The sequence below is a fragment of the Pipra filicauda genome, unplaced genomic scaffold (assembly GCF_003945595.2).
Source record: "Pipra filicauda isolate LSUMZ 115617 unplaced genomic scaffold, ASM394559v2 scaffold254_size1108330_pilon, whole genome shotgun sequence".
Classification (NCBI taxonomy): domain Eukaryota; kingdom Metazoa; phylum Chordata; class Aves; order Passeriformes; family Pipridae; genus Pipra; species Pipra filicauda.
The window spans coordinates 131,384-155,442 of record NW_024104370.1 but is presented as its reverse complement, the minus strand read 5'-3'; the positions used below and the strand labels follow the sequence as shown (position 1 = coordinate 155,442).

The following is a 24,059-nucleotide window of genomic DNA, read 5'->3' as shown; positions in this document are numbered from 1 at the left end:
TAAAAATATTCTGTTTAATAAGTCTTTTCCCAGTGCAGCTAGGTAAAATTCTATTCATTAAAATGGCCAGGTGTTTTAATTTTCAGATGTTCCTACTATATACACTAATTTCCATTTTGCTACATTTTCTCATACATAATATATTAAATTGCTTCTTGTTGAGGGCAGATTCTTTTACATGTGGTGCAGAACTGGAACGAGGCAGAATCCCATCTCATTGTCTGCTTGAATTTTAAGTTCCTTTGAAGCAATTACAAGCACAAAATGCTTCAGAAACGTAAGAAACATTTTAAAGGACAGTCACATCTGCTGAACCTTTTTCTGAAAAACCATGACTATACTTGGAAAGGTCAGCCTTTCTGGAAAGGCTTTCCATAAGCCATTATATCGTGCTTTCATCATAATTTCTCATTTTTTTAACATCTCATCTTTTGGACATATTCAAGATGGGTAGATGGGTGGAAAAATCGGTATTCTGCCAAGGAACGTGGCAAGAAATTAAGCAGTACTGAGAACAGATATAGAAAGCTAGGAAGCAAAAAAGGAGAAAAAGTGCAACAGGAATAATAAACAATAAAAACTTCACTGTGGTTCCATTGCAGGCCAGTGACACAAACAGCAACTGGTATAAATTGTCATCTATCTGGATAGTCTAAAAAGGCAGTTCTTGCTGACCTTTCACTAATAGTGCCATAAAACTGCCCAAGAAATATATTGTTTGATGAGTTCAATAAACACGATACCAAATTCTGAAATATTCTGTCAGAAAAGACACTGGAGAATGGCATGCACTGGAAAAAATAAATTTCCAGCTGCACAGAAATCCCTCATAATGCTGCATTTTGCATAAACTGTGAACACTGAAATGAGTGACTTGCAAGTATTTTCAATTTCACTCCAGATTTCATGATAGTTTTCATGCTGCAAGACATTATGTTTTCTTTGGAAATAATATATTCAAAGTAGTTTGCCCAGGGTAGATTGCGCACATTACATGATACTATCATCTGATAACAAAGAAATTACACTTTTCACTTTGCTTCTATCTTCCTCTTCCAAATATTTACAGTTAGCTGCTGAATTACAAAACTGAAATGACAACCAATGTTAAATCCCCTAACATCATTATGATACTCGGTTCTATAGGAAAGAAAATATAAATAAAAAGACAGTAATTGGGTAAGATGCTATAGAGTGACAGATCTTCTAATTCTACCTCAATCCAAAACTTCAGGGAAATTGTGTTTTCTGGTGCCTCTACTGTTTAAGTAACAATACATATCAGAATTCATCCCTGTATTCAGTCTTTCAGACCAGGGCATAATGTTTTGCTTAATGAGCCCTACAGTGACAGTCATATGACATGATATTTGGGTGCAAAGGATACAAAACTTAAAAATATAAACTTAGCAGTTAGCATTTCACAGAACGCAGAAATAACCAACGTGAGGAAGATAAATAATGATAAAGGGAGCTTTATTTTTTTCATCCTTTTCCTTTTTGGAAAAAAAAAAAAAAAAGATGAAGAAACCATGCTAAAAACTGCAGGAAAATAAGGTACTCTATGCTTTATTCTCTTGTTATGTGTTAACATGTACATGAGTATCAGGCTAGTAACAATTGAATTGTTTTTAAGTTGAACTTCATGTGGTTCATTTTTGAAATTTAAACTTGTTAAGTAATCTTAAGGGACTCAAGTATGCATAAGCTTTCTGTACAATAAGAAATCATGGCAAAATAACAAAAGTGCTTGAATAGGAAAAATAATCAATAAAAAGAGAAGAACCAGTCTAAGGAACAAATAGTCTTTTCTTTCAGTGGAAGGAGGTGTGAGACACATTATTATATTATTGGGTAAGAACCAACTCAGGAGTGTGTGTGTCTGGGGTGAAGGATCAGGTCAAATCTCACAGGGGTGAGGTCAGGCCCACATGGCAACCCCTGCAGCCTAATGGGGCAGCCCTGGAGCAGCTGTCAGTCAAAGGCAGCCTAGAAGCACACCCACACTACACCCTCTGGAGCCTCTAACCCAGCCTTAAATTGGCTGGCACAGGCGAAGTACTGCTCCTCACTACACCGTGAAGCCTTTGAGTGGCCAGTGGGTCAGATGTCCAGAGTACAAAAAACCAGCATACATGGCCTCCATCTTTTGCTTGAGACCTGCCACCTGGCCATGTGAAAGCTGGACTTGCACAGGATTCTCTGGTGGTATCTATTTTTCTCTTATTCTCCTGTCTTCTTACTCTTTCCTCTTCTCTTTCTTTACTCCTTTTTCTTCTCTTAATCTTTTCCTAATGTTTTGGGTAACTTAAAACTGGTGGGTTGTATTTTGCTAAGTTGTCTGGGGTTGGTGTGCGCTGGGTCAGTCTTTTGTGGAATTTTGGTTGTATGTTACCTTCTAAACTTTCAACAACACCTCTTATTTTCTCCCTTATTTTTTAAAATTATCAATAAAAGTATCTCCTGAGAAAATATGTGCATCATATTTTCTTTGTGCTACCGCAAGCTATTAAAGAACCGAGTGCTCTTCCAAAATTCAATGGGCAAATTTTTGAAGCCTTGTGTACTTTTAAAAGTAAAACTCCCAGTTGAGCTTGTGGCTCCAGGGCTGGGGTCTTACAGGATGTGAATGTGGTCCTTCCTAGAGATATAACCTGTGATGTGTGCTGTATTATATCAAAAACCTTTTTAGATAACTTGAAAAAAATGAATGACTAACATTGTCAAAAAAAAGTATTGATGAATGAGTTATTTACAGTAGCAAGAATGAGAACCAGGTGTGAAAAACTGAGGGAAGATCTTAAAAGATATACAACTCAGAAGGACAGAAGGAGATGAAATTAAAAATCATTAAAATAATTAAAAAAATAAAAATCTTAAATTTATAGGATCATGAAATGGCTTTGTTTGAAGAGACCTTTAAGATTATGAAGTTCCAACCCACCACCATGGACAGGAATATCTTCCACCAGACCAGGTTGCTCAAAACCCCATCCCATCTGTCCTTGAATCAATCCACAACTTGTCTGGACAACCCGTTCCAGGGCTTCACCACCCTTGCAGTAAAGAATTTCTTCCACATATATCTAATTTAAACCTACCTTCTTTCAAGTTCAAAGCCATTCCCCATTGTCTTGTAAAATGCCCTTGTAAAATGTCCCTCTCCAGCTCTGTTGTAGGCCCCTTTAAATACTGTAAGGCTGCACTAATGTCTCCCTAGAGCCTTCTCTTTGTCAGGCTGAATAACCCCAATTCTCTCAGCCTGTCTCCATAGGAGAGATGCTCCATCCCTCTAATCATCTTTTTGTCCCTCCTCTGGACTCACTCCAACAAGTCCAAGTCCTTATGTTGGTGGTCCCAGAGCTGAACAGAGCACTCCAGATGGGGTCTCCTGAGAATGGAGTAGAAGAGCTCAATCACCACCTTTGTCATGGTTCTTTTGATGCAGCTCAAGATACATTTGGCTTTTTGGGCTCACATACACATTTCTGGGTCATGTTGAGCTTCTTGTCAACAACACCTGCAAGTTCTTCTCCTCAGGGTTGTTCTCAATCCATGGTCCACACAGATTGTGTAGTGCTTGGGATTGCCCCTACCCAGTTGCAGGACCTCACACTTCACACGGGCCCGTCTCTCACACCTGTCAAGATCCGCACATAAGGTGCTATCAGTGAGCCACTACCAGTTAGGATACTTGGGGAGTTTAATAGCTGGTTCCACGCAAATACCAGTTTGATACTCAGTATCAAGCAAATTAGATGTTAGGCTTTTGTGGTGAGTTGACCTTGAGCAGCTGCTAGATGCCCACCCAGCCACTCTCTCACTCCCACTCCTTAACAAGGATGGAGGAGGATGGGGGAAATCAGCTGGAAAAACTTGTGGGTTGAAACAGTGGGAGATCACTTACTTATTATTGTCATGAGCAAAACAGACCATATACCTTTTTAGGGATAAAGGGGTGGATATACTGTGCCATTTATCCAGTTTTCATCTCAGCATCAGGGAAGAAGTGAGAACTAAAGTTGCTTTCCTTGGGTAGTACAGAGGTGCTGAAAATGATTTGATGGTCTTGTAATTTCTCTGAGAAGTAATTAGTTGAGAAGTAAGCAGCAATGAAAGAATAATAAGTACAGATGCAAACCCTGCAAATAATCACAGATACAGTCAAATTGCAGCTTTAAAGGTTACACCATCAAGATCTACCCTCTGCAGAAACAAAGACTTTAGCTTGAAATAGGTTATTTAACTAGAAACTTCTGGTTGTGTAACTATGACTACAATGCATAAAAGAGAATTCAACAAGACCTGTGGGAGAAAATAATAATAATAATAATAAGATATCTCCTTGCACTAATATGTATACTTCATGCTGTTCATCTATTGAGCTTTGATGTACTCTGTATGAGAGATCGGTAGCAGTCTGACCTTCTTCCTGACCACAGACACATTTTATTATGTTAATTCCATAACATTACCAATCTTCTCAGTCAGTGACTAATTTGAGACTCAATCCTGAGACACCAAAATGTTCAAATGCACCTCTGATTTTCCACTTTGATCTGGAAAGAGGGTTTTTCTTTTAATCTTAATATCATAAGGTCAGTGGAAAGTATCAGTTTCATTTTGATGATCCAGTCACTTGATTCATGTGACAGCCACCACATTATTTAAACCTATCAGCTTTTCCTTTTTTTTCTTACTGTGTGTAGATCAGTATCTTACATCATATTAGTCAAGCTCGACTTGTTATTTGTAGTTTTTGCTGGAAAAATTATTTTGTGACTTAAATTCTCCTTTTTACTCATACACACATCAATGAACTCTAAAATCCAGTGTCTGATACCCAGCTAATAAAGATTAATGGATTCATTTACCAGATGGTTAGAATGTTATTAAAATGCAAATGGTTGGTTTCTGTTAATTGTTCAATATCACATACAATTAATCTGGGACTTGCATACTGTCTTGTGGTTTTGGTACAGTTCATCTGAAAAGCTTGGGGGAAAAAAAGCAAAATCTAGGCTTTTTTCCCCAAATAGTTTGATAAATAATAGCACCAATAAGGTAGCAGTTGTGAGCTGGAAATGAATTGGAGAATTGTGAGGTCTAGAACAACTAGATGCAGGAATACATAAAAGACAAAAAGAAAAATTGTTACATAGAATTGCTAAGATAAGAATGCTTTACAAATGGAAGAGAAAAAAGTTAAAAATTTCCACTTAATACCAGCTAGGTATCAAAATTTTGATTCTGAATTGGCAAAACTTAATTGAACATGTTATTCTTTTGCCTGAATCTATTGTAGAGTCTGGCAAAGACTTTGGAAGACTAAGCCCCAGATAAGTCAGCTAAGTTGCTGCAGTCTAACATATCAGCTAAAGGCATTGACTCAGAAAAGGGGAAGAAAAGGTGTGGTTCCATCAAGTTCAGCTGGACTGTTGCGGTTCCTACCCCTCCAGCAGCTGATGAATTGCTACAGTTTACACAATCCGAACAATTATGTTCTGCTATCAGTTTGGGCACTGATAAACCAAACAATATCATTTTATACATCATTCTGTACTATAAAATTTTGATGACACAGCAGATGAGATGGGCCTATAACAGAGGTGTGAGCCACTGAAGGCGGAATGAAGCAATCAATTAGAAAACACTATTGTTATCCTAAGAAAAGCCATTCCTGTATTTAAATCATATACCTAAAGTAGGCATCTGTGACATAATTTGCTCCTAAAATTTAAGAAGTTTCTAGCAAATTTCTTTGCTCCTTTTAAACATGAAGAGAGCTTAAGGTAATTTTGTTGCCTTTATATGTTTTCGGCTTATTGTAAAGAATGGTTGTGTGATTAAGATACGGCAGATGAACCTGGTAACTGTGCTTTTAGTTCCTAAAGCTACACTATTCTAACCGCTGACTGACACCCAAAGGAAATGTAACATAATTCCTAGAAATGGACTTCCCAGAATTGTAGGTCCTGTACCCAGGTTTCCCAGAGGATAGTAGTCAGTGCTAGGCACCTATAAAAGGTTGTCACCACAGCCAACACACTTTGGACACTTCCACAGTCATCTGGAAGCAATACAGCCAGTGGAAAGCCAGATGGAATTTGTTAATAGGAAATATACTAATGTGTTTCAATATAAGCTTCAAATTTTTTTTATTTTTTTTTATTCACAAGCAAAGAGACCTAAATTCTAGTCCCTAGTTCAAAGATACTTATGCATATTGAAAAATGTGTAAATAATGCTCAGTGTGGACTCGTAACCTTGGATTTGTCCTGCTGGAAATGTTACACAGTTGTGTTCTGCCTCACAGGTTTTTTTCCAGACTAATTAGCTGTCAGTTCTTTTTGGCATTGTAAAACAGCTTTCACAGGAAAGGTGACATGTTTCTTGTCCATAAAGAGCCAACAGACTTCTGGACAGGGCACACCTGAATACTGTGTACCTGAATTTCTTTGTACCAAAGGAAAAGAAGATAAAGAGGTACCTTCTCATACTCCTCTAGAAAGAAAGCAACAACCACCACTTTCAAACTGTTTATTGGACTGCATTCATTTATTCACAGGGAATTAAGAAGAAAAATTCCTACCTCCTGAATCTGGAAGCCCTCAGGATCAAACTTAGTGTAAAGATGCTTGAAATTTTTGAGATCATAGAATTGGTCATTTTGCCTAAAGCTTATGTGTGGAACCTAAACTCTTTTTTAATGTATCTCTTATTATTTTTTTCCATTACACCATTCTGACAGTATAAAAACAATATAACCATGCTGTGCCAGATCAGAAGTCCATCACTGACAAAATGGGACAAACAGAATTAAAAACGGAGTAATTGGAGAGTAGCTTTGTTCTTTACAGCTGTTTGTTTTCCTGTTTTAAACCACTAAGCTTCCAGCAATCAGGTTATGAACTCCTGAGTCAAAGGCAATAGTAGGCTTAGTGCATCTAACAGCTATTAAGCTAGCTATGCCCTGACTGTATCTAATTCCCCTCACATGCACACACTTTTGCTTTGTTTAACCTGAAGTACTTAAGGTTTCCCTTCCTTTCCTTTTGCATGGTATTGTCTAGTTCTAGTCTGGTATGGAATTAAGAATAATCATTACTTGTTCACCTAAAATTGTATGTGTCAGATAGAGGTAATAATGTTCCCATCATTCAAAGGATACTTACCAGTACCTATGAATTGTTTAATATGAAAGAACCATACAGATATTTAGAAATTTTTGAAAATGTAACATGCATAACAACTTTACATGTGAATATTTCAGTGTAAAATCCCTTTAGCATATATTTTTATTTAAAATACTGGCTTAGAAGATGGGAGAAAGAATAATAGATTCATAGGACAACCTTAGTTAGAAGAGACCTCTGAAGGTTATCTTGTCCAATCTCTTACTGAAAGCAACAAAGTAATATAAATGTCATTTGTTATGTTATGTTATGTTAACTTTTGATAATTTAAAAAAGCTGGAAAATAGAATGTTAGCAAAATGATCTTGGAATTTTTTTGTATGGAATTTGTGGATTTGAACAATGAATAAATTATTGTATCTCCATATCTTTATAAAATGGAAGAAAATGTGAGGTATGATATTAATAAATTAGAAATATTATTTTATTGGGCAGCAAAATTCTCCTGAAAACACAAGTAGAACCATTCCACTAAGAGTCTGATAGTAGAATATATAAGAGTTTGCAAATTTGCTAAATAGAATGTATAATGTTACAATCAAACTTTGCTAACATAAAATGAAGAAAGAATATTTCCACTCTTCTATGAATATGTGCTTGCTCTATGTAAAATGCGTCTACGCTGCACTAGTACTGTTTTCTGCAAGATTGCAGCTGATAAGGAGTTATGTTTTTTTTTTAATTTGAAATTTCTTTGAATCAAAATCCAGATCTGCACAATGTAGTTTATCTAAAGACAATAAAATTTCAAACTTCATCACCTCCACTGAAAGATAGCAATTTATGTTTTGTCATTCTCATTTTTAAGCTTATATTTAGCATTATCTGTTATTACTAATTTTTTCTTACTTTTAGTTATTTGTTTAGTTTAGACTTTTCAATATGGTAATGTAAATTCACGATCTATTTACAGTCTTAAAAATAGACTTTTTTCTAGAAATCATATATTATTTGTCAGGTATTTTGTATACAGACAAATCCCTCTCTCTTGGCTTTCAGTGGTTTGTTCAGGTTTTTTTTACTTTTATTATTATTTAATCTTTATTTCAGAGAAGAGTACATGAATGAAAAATGTGTTTCTCCTCTGTGTGCATTTCACTTCTTGAAACTGCAGACAACTGAATAAGCAGCTTCTTTCACCTGTTTAATTACCCATGTCTTTTCTCTCTCTCTGCATAGCAGAGTCTTATCAAGAAAAGCCAATTATGAATCCCAAGTTTGACTGTCAGGCGAATATTAACAATTATGAAACAGCACTGCAGGTTGACTGTCTTTTTGTGACTTCCTAGTGGTTTCAGTACCTTTCTCCCCATTCAAATGGTGATATTTATAAAGGTTAAATTTCTATGTGAATCTGAACACAGTGTAAAAGAAATTCTATAATGATTCTACTGTTTCAACTAAAGTGAATTCAACATTAAAATGACTCAGATTTAAAATGGAAATGTATTTAGTATCTTCTGCCAATTAATTCCAACACAAAGTGACAGTTTCATTATACCCTTCACCACGTGTTTCTATTTGAAAACTTTTTGAAAGCAAAGCTGTGTAAATCCAGATTTAAGAGAGTTCTGTACCCCAAAATATAATGGTAGTAAAGAGTACATTTACCATGTGTTCCTTTCTGCTTTATAGCTGTTAAACTAATGATGTGAAATGGAAAAATGTCAACACAACCCACCACTTGTGTTAAATTATTCCTAAACGGTGACTACATCTGTCTACACCTCTCTCTTATTGAATATATCCTATCTAGTAACTTTAGGTAGTTTTAATTTTAATGGCTTTGTGCTCCTCCCAGCCACAAAAATTACTTAAACCCTCTATAATGCAGTTTCAAATTATCCTTAAACTCAAACCTATCCTTTGCACAAGAAAATACATACTTTAAAGTAGTAGCTGATACTTCCATTAAATCTTCTTGGGTGGTGTTAAAGAGCTATGACTAAGAAATAGATCACTCCTGCTTAGCAAGAAACCCAATCTTTCATATCCCCTTCATTTAAATCATTATATCAGCAGCAGAAAGTGTCTGGTATATACTATTAATTGATTAAAGCTAATATTACTTTCCTATCACAGCTGATCTACTGCTTAGTCAATTCTCCAACACTACTTTTGACATTTCTTTGATCTGCCTCCTTCTTCACGTGACATCAAAAAGAAAGGGAGGCAAAGTGTTTCAAAGATCAAAGGAATTGGTGAACAGAAAACTGGAAGGGAATAAGAGTATTTTCTCTCAAGACTTCATCACTAAGCTTTGTAAACAGAGTATGTGTGATATATGTGTGAACCACTGAAAGAAATAACTAAATGCATGTAGAATGAACTTCTAAAGGAATTCATTTTAGCTATCCTATCCATGTATTTTTTTTTTTAATAAGACCAATTGTTTTAATGAACCCAATATAGGAAAGTAGATATGTCCATAACACAAGTTGCAAAAATATTTAAGGCAGTGGTAATGCCATAAACTTATCCACATCTTTAGCCTAGAACTGCAGCACTGTGCAGATGGTTGTCGTGGCTCAGGCATGGCTGACAACTGCAGTAGCGTGTGAGCTCTTGTTAACCCTACAGCACAGGGAACTCAATTCCTTACGAGAGAGGAGCTCCTACAGCATACACAACCCACAAATTCCTGGGTAGTTACAGAGACATGAAGAATCTTGGAGAGGCTGCAGCCTGGTCAATGTCAAGTGCCTTCAGAACATGCGTGTCCCAGTGGGGAATTAAGTATTCCCTATCCAACCCCATAGCCAATTGCATCAGCCAGCAGAGGGAGGCTCCAGGGTATCAAAGGCAGAAGAACTCAGGATAGAGCATGGGGAGAGGGTTAGAGTCCTCTACCCACCCAGCATCCAGGTCCCACTGCATACTACCTGTTGGCAGGCCTGACTTCCTGACTTTCTTTCTGCCTCATGATGACTCCCTTGAGGAACATGGAAATTATTGCCTCCAAAAACTGCATATACGTCATTCATTTAAGTGTTTTGGTGTCTGAGTCCATTTAGTCTACTCACTGCTCTTAAATGATGACAAACATTTGATCATTGAGAAAGCTTATGCACAATGCAGTATTATGAAGAATTTCTGTGCAGGTGAATTTCTGTTCCATTGAGGGTGTAATCCAACTAAATCAGATTTCTTTCCTGATCAACCATCCACCATAAACATAGCAAACTAGTCACTAATATGCAGGAAAAAACACAGAGGAAAATGTTTTGTCTTAGAAAAGTGGGAAGAAAGGAAGGAAGGAGGGAAGGAAGTTGACTTTGCTTCAGTCTTAAATCCAGTATTGAATCCCAGTTACACATAAAATTATATTTTTAATGTGACTACATTAAATCATTTTGTCAGATAAATGAGGTATGAGCAGAAACCTGAGGAGAGACAGAGAAAGAAAGATTCACCTTCTTCTACTGATATGGTGACCATACTACTCTTTAATAGAAAAAAAAAAGTGTTGACTATCCTCTTAGCCATCAGCTAGACAGTAAATAACTGATCATCTGGAATCGGAAGCACTGGATTCGTATTTTTAAAGTGCTAACAGAGGAAGAGAAATGGGAATAAATATTGAATTATGCAAAAAAGAAAATATTATTCTTAATGTTTCTGTCCTCCTAATTTAATCATTTATTTCCAAGCACAGAAAAGAAAAAAATACACAGGTATCTCTGTCAGAGATGAAGATTCTAGAGAAAGGCATCTTTATTATATGTATATAATTAAAATTAAACTCACCAGTCTCATAGTGACAGCAAACTCAAATTAAAAGAACACATGTAATGCTGATAAACAAGCTGCACTAGTCAGAGTGGTGTCAGCTAGAATTATTTTTACAATTTTACTTCAGTCCCATATGCTTGCTTCAACTACGCTTGGAAAAAAAGTTTGATTGTCAAAGTTATCCAGAGTTGTACTCTTTGAATATATGCCACCAGGAAAAATAATGGATCATGCCTTTCCCTAGATAAGGAAAATTTGTACTGCTGTTATATTTTTGGCACCCTATCTCAGCTTAGGAAATGAGCCATTGTCTAAAACACATATAAGATTTGTTGTCATCTTCTATGTCTTACAGAAAATATAGCAATTTAAATGGAAATCATAGCAGTTTGGTCAAACTCATATTCCTCATACTTTCTCTGAACCTCAGCCTCTTTCTCTACATGAATTAGTGGATTGCCTGGGGTTTTTTTCTTTCTTTCCAGGGAACATCATATTCACAGAAACGTAGGAATTAGTTATATCTTTTTATTGTACCGCAAGTATCAGATGAAGACAAAATACAATTGTAACAGATAGGTGATTAAAAAGGGAAAAGACATTTGAGACAGTACACTGACAAGGAAAATAATTCAGTTTAAAGAAAGACAGCTTAAATCTAGTGAAAAAAAAAGACACTTTTAGGATATAGAATGTTTTAGTTCAATTACTATTTTATTTTAAAAAATAGAATGTAGTACTTCAAAGTCCACAATTTATTTATATATGTTTGGGGTTTTTAGTTTTTTATTATTTTTTTCAACTGATTTTAAATTCGTTTCCTTTGTGCTAACCTGTGGTGAGAGTGATAGGAAAGAGAAAATCTTACAGCTCAGTCTTTCTTAATCCTCCTTCCCAGTGCTACAGCAGTTACATTTTAATAGTTTTTACAGCAAAGGCCCCCAGGGATGGATTTCATTCAGATAGTCCCATTTCTCATCTCTTCTCTCATGGCTGAGAGGCACAAGATACACAGTATGGAAGGCATCAGTGCAAAAACAGGCGATCAGTTGTGAATAGAAAAAAAGGATGCACTCAATAAAAACACCTGCGTGAATTCTTAGATTTTACATCTGTTTCTTTGTGTATGAGGTGAATACCTACTGCTTGACACAAATGTATTTTTGGTACTTTGATTTTGACTGAGTATCAAGACTGAGCTTCAGTTAATAGGAAGTAAGATTTCACAAGGGACATGAGGATGGAGGGGTCCCTAAGAGCAGATTTACTTGTGATCAGGTAGTCTATCACCTGCATTTACAAATTCCAATACAAAGTGTAAAGCAGTTTATGAAAACAATGTTTATGTCTGCCTATGTCAAGATAGGAACTTGTGAACATTTCTGCCTATGTCCAACAGCAATTTCCCTGTTTGGGTCTGACTCCCTGTCTTAGTTACTCTAATGTGTGAGTCAGATGTTGGAAAGAGAGGGACACATCTTGAGTTTTTATTAACGATCAGTAAAAGCTAAACAGAAAAAAAAGAACACAGAAAAATTAGCTATGTATTTAGCTTTAGTTCATTGGAGTTTCTCTTCTCCTAAATATATCACTAACCACAGTACGTTGCTGGGCAAAGACACTGTCTCCAGTGAAAAAAGGTGTCTTGCTTTGAAATAGACACTAAAAATGTTTGCAGGGAAAGTTAAAGATGGGACTGACAAACTGGGAGTAACAGTAAATGTGGAGTTAGGCATTTACCTATGTTCTGTGGCAAGCTCCGTTTTTGAAAGGAATTATGTTACATATGTACACAGATTACTTAAACAGAACTATGAACTCTCAGTGATCGTAATGGTACTTCAGAATTTGTTTTATCTTTTTTCTTGCCTGTGTTCACCACACTGCTGGGATGTTGTATGAAACAGCCACATGAAGGTAAAAATGGTTTTCTACTAATATAAGAACTGTAAAAAACCAAAACTACTTACAAAACTCTGTTTGCCTTGTGTTGTTACAAATGCCAATTCTAGCAGAAATTAGATCTTAGTAGTATTTCACAAGAATGAATAAGGAAAAATATATTTATAATTAGTTTCTCTTAATGTATTTAAATTACAGATTCTTTTTTTTTATAAAGACATACCAATTCTAATTATTTTAAAATTGTTTTGAACTATTATTAGTTTTGTTCAAAATCTGATTTGTCTAGTTTATACCTTCTTATCTTTTACGGGTCCAATAATGCTAAGACAATCCCAGATATAGGGGCAAAAAACTGGAATACTTTATTGAATACGCGAGTGCAATTTAAGGGTCTTGGGGGCTGGGCATGTTAATGAGGAGGATGAGCTATGTTAATTAGGGGATGGCTTTATGATAACTAGAGGATTACACAGGTTTCTACTACAGTTACACAATTGATTAATATTTTTCTTAACCAGGATTAAATGGGGGGGGGGAAGAAAACAAAGGGGTTTCAACGCGGTTCGATAACTTCATCTCAAAATCCTTCCTTATCCTGCTGCAGGAGCCAGGTTAATCCACATGGTTGTACATCAACAGGTCTTATGAGGAATGTCTAGTCCTTTAGATTAAGGGGTTTCTCTGAGCCTCTGTTGCCCAAGGTTTACTGCATTGACCCACCAAGCTCCTTTCTGCTGACAGCTGGGTTTTGGCTCTACATTATCTGAAGAATGTATCAAACTTTAAAGAGTCAGCATATCTTTTTAAAAAAATCAAAACAGATTAAAATAGAAACAAAATTAGACTTCTTTCTTTGTTTGCACTGCTTAGAGATATTGAAATTGTATATTACTAAACTGCCTAATAAAATCAATCTTCTTTCCCATTTAAAACAGAGAGTATTTTCTACTTAAAATATTGTCTCCTTTTGTTTCTTTCTCCAAGTTGAGCAGTAAAATTGTATCTGCATGACAATTCCTCATCATTCATCTATTCTATGGTGCATTATACACAGAGTTGGTGATTATGATTGAATTGAATTTTAGCTTTGTTTATTGACAGCCCAACCTCGCTTCATCAATTTATATCCTATAGAAGTATCTTTCAGTAAAAGTTTTCAAGAGCATTTTCTTGATCAACACTGCATCTTCTGTACCTAAAATGAAGTGAAAAATAATGCAATCAGGCATGGAAAATTGGTAGCCTTTTCAATATGGAACTACCCTTTTTTTGTTGTTTCTGTTCAGGTGCCTTTTAATACCTATTTGACTGGATGTCGATCAAAAACTGTAGATCTAATTGTGTGGGTACCACTACATACAAGCAGATTTTGGTTTCCTCATGAAAATTTTGTTTTCTTTGTGTTGAATTATTGGTGTTCATAGCTTAAAATGTTCTTAGCATATATTATAGATGTAGCAGTCAGGATACCATAGAGCATAACAATAAATATATTTGTAATTATGCAGACACATCGTGATGCCAGCAGTCTGACGTTCAACTTGGAATTAAATCAGCTTAAGCATATGAGTTACTTTTGAAATAATTTAGAAGAGTAATTCACTTAATATTTCCCTAGCCCACAAACTCATTCTGGAAAAAGTCATTAAAGAATAAAGAAAAAGAACACCTTTATCACATAAGACTGATGATTCTCTAAGAATTTCTTAAAATCATTCAGTCTGTTAAACAGACACTCCAACACAAAAAGGCAAAATGAAGCTTTCTTGTAGCCAAAAAAATCACAAACTTATTTTAGCCACAGAGTCTTCCATACCACAACTAACTAAAAAAAGATTTTGAAGCTATCATAAAGAATTTTTTCTACTAAATTGTATTAGCAGGCAAAAGCTGCCTGAGTAAATCTAGTGGAAGTAAATGTGAGGATGAATGCATTAATACATTTCTGTTACAGCTTAGTTTTAAATTGCCCCAAAGGAAAACTCCCATAGTCAATGAATCCAACAGAGAAAGGAATCTACACTTGTCTTAAGACTGTTAACTAGAGTGCATTTCTACAGATGTATTTCCACCATAGGTCATTCTCTATGAGTCTTTCACAATTTATTACACTGATTTAAAGTAAATATTTTAGAATCACGACAACATTCATGTTAATGTTAAAAATAAATTAAACTTCTGTACTGGTTTTGTCTGGGATAGTCAGATTTATTTAAAGCATTTTATACAGTATACAGATTTATGACCAAAACAGTGTTGATAACACATCAGTGGTTTAGCTGTTGCTAAGCAGTGCTTGTACAGCATGAAGGCCTTTTCTTTTTCTAAAGCTACCCTGCCAGTGAGTAAGCTGCAGTTGCCCAAGAAGCTGGGATGAGACACAGACAGAACACCTGATCTCAACTGGCCAACAATAAAAGACTGGGACAAAAAGGAGGAATAGGGGAATGTCCAGAGTTATGGTACTTGTATTTCCAACTAGCCACTACACATGAAGTCCTGCTTTCCTGAAAATGTTTAAACCACTGTCTGATGATGGGAAGTAGTAAATGCATTCCTTATTTTTCTTTGTTTCATGCACTGCTTTTGCTTTCCCTATTAAACTAACTTTATCTCAGTGCACACATTTTCTCACTTTTACCCTTCCAATTCTCTCTCTTATCCCAATGGGCTGTGGGGACAAGTGAGCACGTGACTATGTGGTGCTGAGTTGCGTAGTAGGGTTAAACTATAACAGCTTCAAAAGAGCCGCCTTATTTAGGTTCAGAAACTTAATTTAAAATAACTTTTCACTCATAAGATGGAAAAGTTCACATTTTCATGCTGCTACAAACAATCACTATAATCAGTCTCTTTCCTGTACACTTGGAAAAGTGGTAGTCTTGCAGAGGCAAAATGTCAATAGATAACGTTCCTCTAACACTGTAAGACTCAAAAAATAAAGGTGTTTCCTCACTAATTGGTTACTGATGGTTTTCCAAAACAAATTATTACATAAGAGGACAAAAGTCTTTGGGAACCTTCCTGTCCTTAAGTAATTTTTACCTGAGGAACCCTCTATGTAAGAGGAAGAATTTCTGCTATGTCATAGTTCCTTGCAGACTTCTCTTCTGTGAAGCTTCCTGGGCCACCCGTGCCATTTGTAACATCCTGCTGGCAGAGCTCCACTACTCTAACATCTTTTGACAGAAGAACCATAGTTCTGTGAAGTATTTTGAAGCCGCTTCCAGTCAGCTTGATTTGATGCCTCCGGTTCTCTTAACAAACAGTAAAGCCCAATTTGCCTCCCGTGTGCCACTTATATTTTTAAAGACCTCTGTCATAGTTTCCATCTCTTGTCCAGGGTGAGCAATACTCATCTACTTAGTCATTTTTTATGCAGAAGCTTTGTACTTTGATTGTACTTACTGACCTTTTCTAGTCCTATTATATTATTTTTAGAATGAGGATGGACAGAACAGTAAACTGAATTCACAATATTGCAATAGCATGGATTTATATGATAGTGTAAGAGTGCAATGTTGCTCTCAAATTTCTCTTTCTATACCAATAACTCTGAACATTTGATTTTTTTTCTGACCAATAATGAGCATTGAGCTGATATTTTCATGATGTTATCTTTTAAAACCCACAGATTTCATTCTGACTGATAACTGTCAGCTTAGAACATATTTCAGGTACATAGTTAGGATAGACTGCAGAGTTTCAGGTTACTTTTGTCCCTATTCAATTCCATATTATTCCAATCTCTGGTCATCCCATCTAGCAAGATCCTTCTGCAGTTCTTCGTGCTGGTCCCTCTATCCGCACTGAACAAGATAACTTAGTAATGTTAGTACCATCTCATTCTTAACCTCTTTTTTCACATTATGTCTGAATGGATTAAACAGCATTAGTCCCAGTACAGACGCCTTCAGGATTTTCCTAGTGGTCTCCATCCACTCTAAAACACCAAACAAACATATGCTTGTACTCTCTACTTCTTCTCTTTTAACCTGTTATTTATTCACGAAAAATTATTCCGTAATATCTTTAAAAATCTGTGATGATGGATCTCACTGAAAGACTTTCAGAAATTCAATTCATCTGTATTAATCAAGCTCAGTCATAGTCATCTTAATTAATTAGGAGAAAAATTGATTCACAGTAGGTCCTGTCAAACATTACTAGAATTTAACCTTGCTCAATATTTACCTCAATGAAATTCAGGATAACAGTGTAACTTGAAATCTGACTATTTAAACAGAATCCACTAAGTTTAATAGCTCCCACTCTGTCTGAAGCACTTTTAGCACTAGCACTGGCTGGGAATTGCCTCCAAATATAAATTAATGTAATTCCCAGCGGCTACTAGTACTAGATATAAATCATTCAAAGTTTATGTTGATAAAAGTGGCCAAGTTATACACAATGCAGAACTTCATGCCCTAATTATCATATAGTGCCAATTTGCAAGGCCCATGTTTCAAATACATTCAGACTTCAGGAAAGACTAGATGATTTTCATATAATTTATGCAAAGTCACTTTTCAAATTATCCCAACACAGAAAGTACTTCAGAAAATAACTTTTAGAAGAAAAGAGGTGGATAAATTATCTTTTTTGAATACATCAGAAACCCAACAGTAGATGTATTTAAAGGGAAACATATACAGTTCAAAATTAAACCATTTAAAGGCCAAAAAGAAACAAAAAAAACTTTTACGAGCAAATGGTATCAGGAGCCAGTTATTCAAATTAAATAGGAGGCTGAAAAAAAAAAGCACAGGAATGTTAAGTAAAGTTTCTGTTTATGCTGTTCCTCTTAAAAAGTTTATGATTTAACAAGAATAGAATAAGAATTCTTATATGTTTACATATCGTAAAGACAGGTTTTCTCACTGAATAGGCATCGAGGCTTCTTTTTAATATGAATGACCTTTATTTCGTGTATATATATATTTTTTTTCAAATAAAATATTCTTTTTCTCCTACATTCCGCAAAAAACTTTGATTCTTCTTAGGAAGGATTTTTCTTTTGTGATATTAATCTGGAAAGATATTTCATCCGAAGAAGATTATTCAACTAGGTAGGTCATAAAATATCCTTTTGTCAATCTTCTGCTCCTGTCCTTTTCATACTTTTCAAGCTTTCCTTTTTTTTGATCATCATTATGGTTTAAAGGACAGAGATCCCTTTTTCTGTAGTACAGAAGAGACATGATGTATTGATCTTATTAGCTATCTAGTAGAAAAAAATCTACAGCATTTTTGACATATGTAGATAATTCTCCATCTGAATATTTGCTTGTCAGCTACCGAAATGCTCGCAAAACTGTCTTAAGGGAGCTGTGCATGCCTGTTAGATTTCATGTTTTGAAATTAAAAAGGTACAGTTTAGTTTAAAAAAAGTGTTGATATAATCAGTTGTTGACTTCCTTCCTCCTCTGCCTTCTATATGGGGTTTACAAGCCCAAATGGTGGTGGTGGAGTTCTGCCGGGGTGTGAGGCGACCCTTGTGTGGGGCTGCCTCGCCCGGACCCCGCCGGTTCCAGCGGCTCCAGCGGCCCCAGCGCAGGACTCAGCTGAGCCCCTCAGCCACGGGCGGGCGGGAGCCCCGGGAAAAGCCTGGGCAAGGGAGGGCAAAACGCTGCCCGGCAGCCAGGGCTGAGGGAGGGGAACGGGGTGAGAAACAGCCCTGGGAGCCCCGAGGGCAGAGAAGGAGGAGGGCAGGAGAGGAGGAGAGACCCCGGCGGGGATGGCCCTGCGGCTCCAGCAGGGACCCTGGTGGGGCGAGTGTTCCCCTGCAGCCCCTGGGAAAGACTCACGTTGAAGCAGGGAAAAATGTGAGGAGGAAGGACCTCCAGAGAGGAGCTGTTATGAAGGCTCCCCATTCCCCACCCCCCTGTACCCCTCTTGGGAGAGGAGGTAGAGGAGTCAGGAGTGAAGAGATGAAGCTGAGCCTGGGAATGGGGTGAAGAAATATGTTTTTATTTGTCTGATGTGTAATATCTGTTGTGTTGTTTCCCACTACCTGTAAATATTTATTTTAATTGGTAATAAATTAATTTTCCCCAAGTCAAGTCCCAGTAAGGAACCTTCCTGTCTTTATCTCGACCCAAGAGCTTTATTGTTCCTGTTTTAACTCTTTCATCCCCTCTTTCTGGTGAAGGCATAGTGAACAACCAGATAGTAGTTCGGCTTTTACCTAAGTTTAACCCCCTGTGCCTTCCTTCTTTGAATTACCTGTAATTACTTTCAGATAGCACAGTTTTGCAGTAAAGATTACTATTAAAAATAATTTATACTGTAACGATGAAATTGGTGCAGTGTGAGAGTTCCGGGTGAGAACAAGTGGGTCAGAATTAAAAGGTGACAATCAATGTCTAGCTGTGCCCTTTCCACCTTTCAAAGTTAGGAACAAGGTGGAAATAAATGCTAGGAATAGGGAAGCAATAAGAAAAACAAATGGATGTCGCTGTCTAGGGCTGTGGGGGTGTTGCTTCCACACACAACCATCACAACCGGCTGCAAGCCATTACAACCACCACAGTGGATGATGGCTGCATCCAGCTTACCGTGGACTTTGGGGGATAAATAGAAACACAGTACCCAAGGGCTGTCTGGAAGGGTGTCCCACACATCTTGTTGGCATGCATATATGACTACAAGCTAATCACCTTACTCCATAAGTAGTAGACAGTCCAGCACCTGCTAAGCTCTCCTGCACAGCAACGACTGCACACCAGGATCTCCCCTTGAGTAAGGACATCTCTCAAGGTTACTCCTCGAGACAAAACACATTCTCAGTAAGTTATTACAGCATGATAATCTTTAAAATTTTAGCTAAGTGATACAAAGGATTGATTCTGCATGTGTACTCCTTTAGACAGAAAACATTGATCGAGTCTGGGACCAAGTATAGATCCACCTGCACCGAGGCTTCTCTATGAGAAGGAATTTAGAAGTCAAGTGGATTGTTTCTGAGTATTGTGACTCAAAGAGAGGAACTCCCTGAGAGTTTGATTTGACTCTGTTATCTATTCAGTAAATAAACAAGTGTACCTTGCCATGAAATCTTGTTAAACCACGGTAACATTTACCATTGCATTTTATAATAACTTTATTATTAAAGTATATTGTGACATCTTTCTTAAGTGCGTTGTTTCTTCCACGACAACGACAAGTAAGAGAAAGGATATTAGCAGAAGCCAGAAAGACTTCTTCAGATAGAAGAGGAATTAGCAGATAGAGGGAAACAAAAGTTTTGTTACTAAAGACTAAAGAAGAATTACAGCAAATGACTCGGTGTTTATGTAACTCAGAGAGTATGATATACTGTTGCAGTCTCTAATTCCAGAATAACTAGGAGCAGTACTACAGTATACAACAGAGTACATGCAGAACTCGTGAAAGTATCCACCTACCTGGTTGTTTTCTAATCTCTCAGTGTGCTACCTGCTGTAAAACAAAAAGAGGGCAGAACAGATGAGATAATTTCATAATTTAAAAGAGTAAATACATAAAATAAAAACCAAGAAATAGAAAGAAAACCTAAAGAATTTAGCAAGGGCCCAGAGCACTTAACTTGCAAACCTAATTTTCTTTTATTTGTAGATCATCTTACGAAACAATCATAGAGAAAAAAGAATGGCATTAAAATGCAGTAGGAAAAAATACAGACCTTTGATTAGTATTCCACCTTTTCATAGCAGCAGAAAAATACATAAAATACCACTTTTTTTATGTTTGTTCTCCAGTTAGGCTGTGTTGTTGTGCATGCCACATACGTTCAAGATGACATTTGGATGATTTAATAAATTAAACCTGCCTAAACTTGGTATTTACATTTTTGAACTTTTTTTTTTTTTAGCTGGTTGTTTTGGAGAGAAGATATAAAATTGGTAGAAGAACTATATTTTTTGTTTAAAGTTATGCTTCAAGTAGCACTGATCTTCTGGTCTGGTTAACATTATAATGAACAACTACCTACATAAAATGAAAGATGACGGTCATAAAGAGTCAATTATTCTTTTAGCTTTGCAGATCATGTAGTTCTCTTTTCCACTTATGATTTAATTAGTTGTCCAGTTAAAGTGCAAGGTGATTTGTACACTGAAGTATAAATTTTCCATACAAACTTTGATTTGGTAAGTACTGAGAGCAGAGTTTAAAATAGGTGTTTTGCAAAAGTTCACAGTAATATTTTTATTGTCTATTATCTTTGAAGAGATAGTGAATCATGTCCAAAACAACTAAGGTAATAGTTTTTGTGTGATCACAGCTTTTCAAACAAAAGGCTCGAATGTCAGAATAAATTAAAGATGGCATTTGACTGATGAAGGGCAAGGAGAGGGGCTTGAGCTTAAAGTTTCTGCAAGGTCAAGGGAAGTGGAATCTGACAGCCAGTTAGAAAAAAAATGGGTTCAAAATGGATGCACTATTACCCTCAAAGCAGTAACAAACCCCTATGAGAATGGACAAGTCTTTCTGGAGTGATTAAGAGAGTAAAGCAACTTTTATCATTTCTGTAATACCAGATCGTTATTGTTAAAATATAGAAGAACTTAAGTATGGATGAGTAAGAAAAAAAAATGTGGTGATTAATTCAATTGGCCTCATTATAGGAATCCACCTTGCAGCTCAACATTATTTAAATATATCGACCAGTATTCGGTGCTGTGGACATGCAGTTCAATCTTATTGGAACTTACACTGAGAACAGCCACGTACAATGCAATGTCAATCTTTTTTCTCGTTTGTCTTATTATATTATAACAGACAAAAAGATTTATGAGTTCACATGATGTGATATTCTGTCAGTTGAGACTGCAAAACTATCTTTTTCTTATATGGTGAGAGATAGAAGTAAATAAAGAATAGCAGACAGAAGCAATTATGTAAAACTCTGAGCAGTATTCCCTAAAGAGAAAAATACATACATTTTCCTGTCTAGTTCCATTACGTGTATTCATTTCAAAACTAGACACTTTCCAATACAAACAGAGCAAATTCAATTTTGTTCGAACAACATTCTCTTCTAGCACTTCATGTGCCAAGTGAGAAAAGCAACACAAAACCTCTAACAAATTAAACATCTCTTTTAAGAACAGTGTAAATGCTTCTAATTTACTTTCAGTAATGGGAGTTTTTCTGATTCACTGCATGACTGCATTTGGGTGTTGCAAAAAATAAGCTGTTTGTTTCAACCTTAAATCTGGTTTGTATACAAAAAGATTTTGGCAAACTCATGAATGTCAAATAATGCATGGTAAATATAGTCTTTGTTAATTGCTTTTACAAAGATTTATGTAGGCTTCAATTAAAAAGGGAAAAGATAGCAGTAGATGATTCCATCATACCCACCTCCACTGAGATGAAGCAAAATGGTCATTTTATTCATCTTATGGGATCAGCTGAAGAACAAAAAGCTGGAACATACATATATATATATACACACACACACTTTTAACCTATCTAATACACATGAATGGTGAATGCATCCTTGCTTTGATGATGAGCTATGTAATATATTTACTGACCAGAGCAGAGAAAGCATTGACTGCTTTACGGAAAACTTAAATAAAGCATTAGAATTTTCTTTATATATATATATATATATATATATATATATATATATATATAAATTTAGAATTTGATAAAGAGCAAAACAGAGGAAACATCAGATGAGAGGATACAATTGCAAGGAACAGGGAGAAAGGTAGTATGACAAGATGACAGTAGACAAAAAGGTGCCAGGTCATGCACTTAGAGCTTGATATTAAGCTTTTCTGTTATAAACTAAGATTTCCCACTACAACCAAGGAAAGGGAAAGATCAGGAGTGTTGAGTACTCAAAATGGATGAATATGAGCCATCAGTAAAATATGGTACTGAAAATTTGAAATGATCCTGGTCCTGAAGTATGTCAGAAGTATATGGACACATATAGTGGTATTAAATGAGAAAATTACAAGATATTGTTATTACTCTAAAATGAACTCTGATCAATTTTGATAAACTGGGTTCAAGAGGATGAATTTAAACAGGAAGTGAGGAAGAGACAACTGCTCTCTGCATGTGGAGAATAGAGGATTCAGTTTATGGAATGAAATGAAGAAAATTAGCACAAAAAAGTTAAGAGGGAATACTCTTCTGCCTATACACAGCAGAATATAGCTACTAGAAAGGAAAGAAACTATACAAGAACCTAGTGGCACAGAAAACAGTTGTAGAGCAGTCTACCTGCATAAGTGACAGAGGTGGAAGAGTGGTCTAGCTCTAACATGGAAGAATGATTTTATTATTAAGTTCTTAAGTTTATTAAGTGAATTGTAAGGTTTTTCTGTAATTGTATGTTTTTCTGTAATATGAAAGGACAGAACGCTGTGATCTGATCCTATCTTCAAATGCTTCTAAGATTTCTATATTTCATGCAAAGAGTATGCTAAGTAGGGTTGTGCTGAAGTCTGTATCCATTAGATAGATGCAAAGAAACTAACACATGTATACAACCTGATACTTTGCAAGCAAAGGGAGAGTATTTCTTTTGCTATCTCTATCCTCTAATAGGTAAGAGAATAAACAAGGACACCCTGTGAAAGTATGATATTAATCCTTGAGGCAATAAGGTTGTAGGGATACATCAGTCAAAGAAATGATCCTTGCAGAGGGTCAGGCCAAGGCTGCAATTAACAACATAAGCTTGTGGAGTATAAGAATACTCACATGAGTATAAAAATACTAACATATTTATAGGTGTATTTATGTATATATACTGTTCTAACCTTCAGGCATTTGTTCCCTGGGTGCTCCCTAAAGCAGATATAGTTTCTAAGCACTGAGTAATTTTGACTGGATTTTTTGTTCATAAACTTATTCAGGATCCTTTTAAACTCCATGAAGACTGCAACATTGATAGCATCCTGCTTCAATGATTTCCATGACTGACTTAAAGTCTGTGGAAAAGACTACCACTTTTCCTTTATTCTGAACTTGCTAATTTATAACTTTATTTAATTCTACCTAATTTTTCTACTAAAAGAGGAAAAAGCAATAAAAACCTGTACACTTTTCTCCCTACCTCTCATTATATCTATATATATTTCCAAGATTCATCTCAGTTATTTCTTTTCCAAACTGAAGTATTCTTTCCATAATTCTCTCTTGCATAGAAGTCTCTTGCCCTGATCATTAATCAATATCCTTCCTCTGATTCCGGGGAAACTGTCACACATGGCTCCTATA

The 24,059-nt window shown here is 36.0% G+C and overlaps 1 long non-coding RNA gene across 1 annotated transcript in view; it reads right to left on the bottom strand.

Moving 5' to 3' along the window:
• LOC113995351 overlaps positions 1 to 24,059 on the bottom strand; it is an 85,194-nt gene that overhangs the window by 7,864 nt on the left and 53,271 nt on the right. Inside the window, exons 4-5 of the long non-coding RNA XR_005563815.1 lie at positions 20,240 to 20,273; positions 19,493 to 19,599 (exon numbers count right to left, since the gene is read on the bottom strand). This is a non-coding gene — a long non-coding RNA (uncharacterized LOC113995351). The remainder of the gene's footprint in view (positions 1 to 19,492; positions 19,600 to 20,239; positions 20,274 to 24,059) is intronic.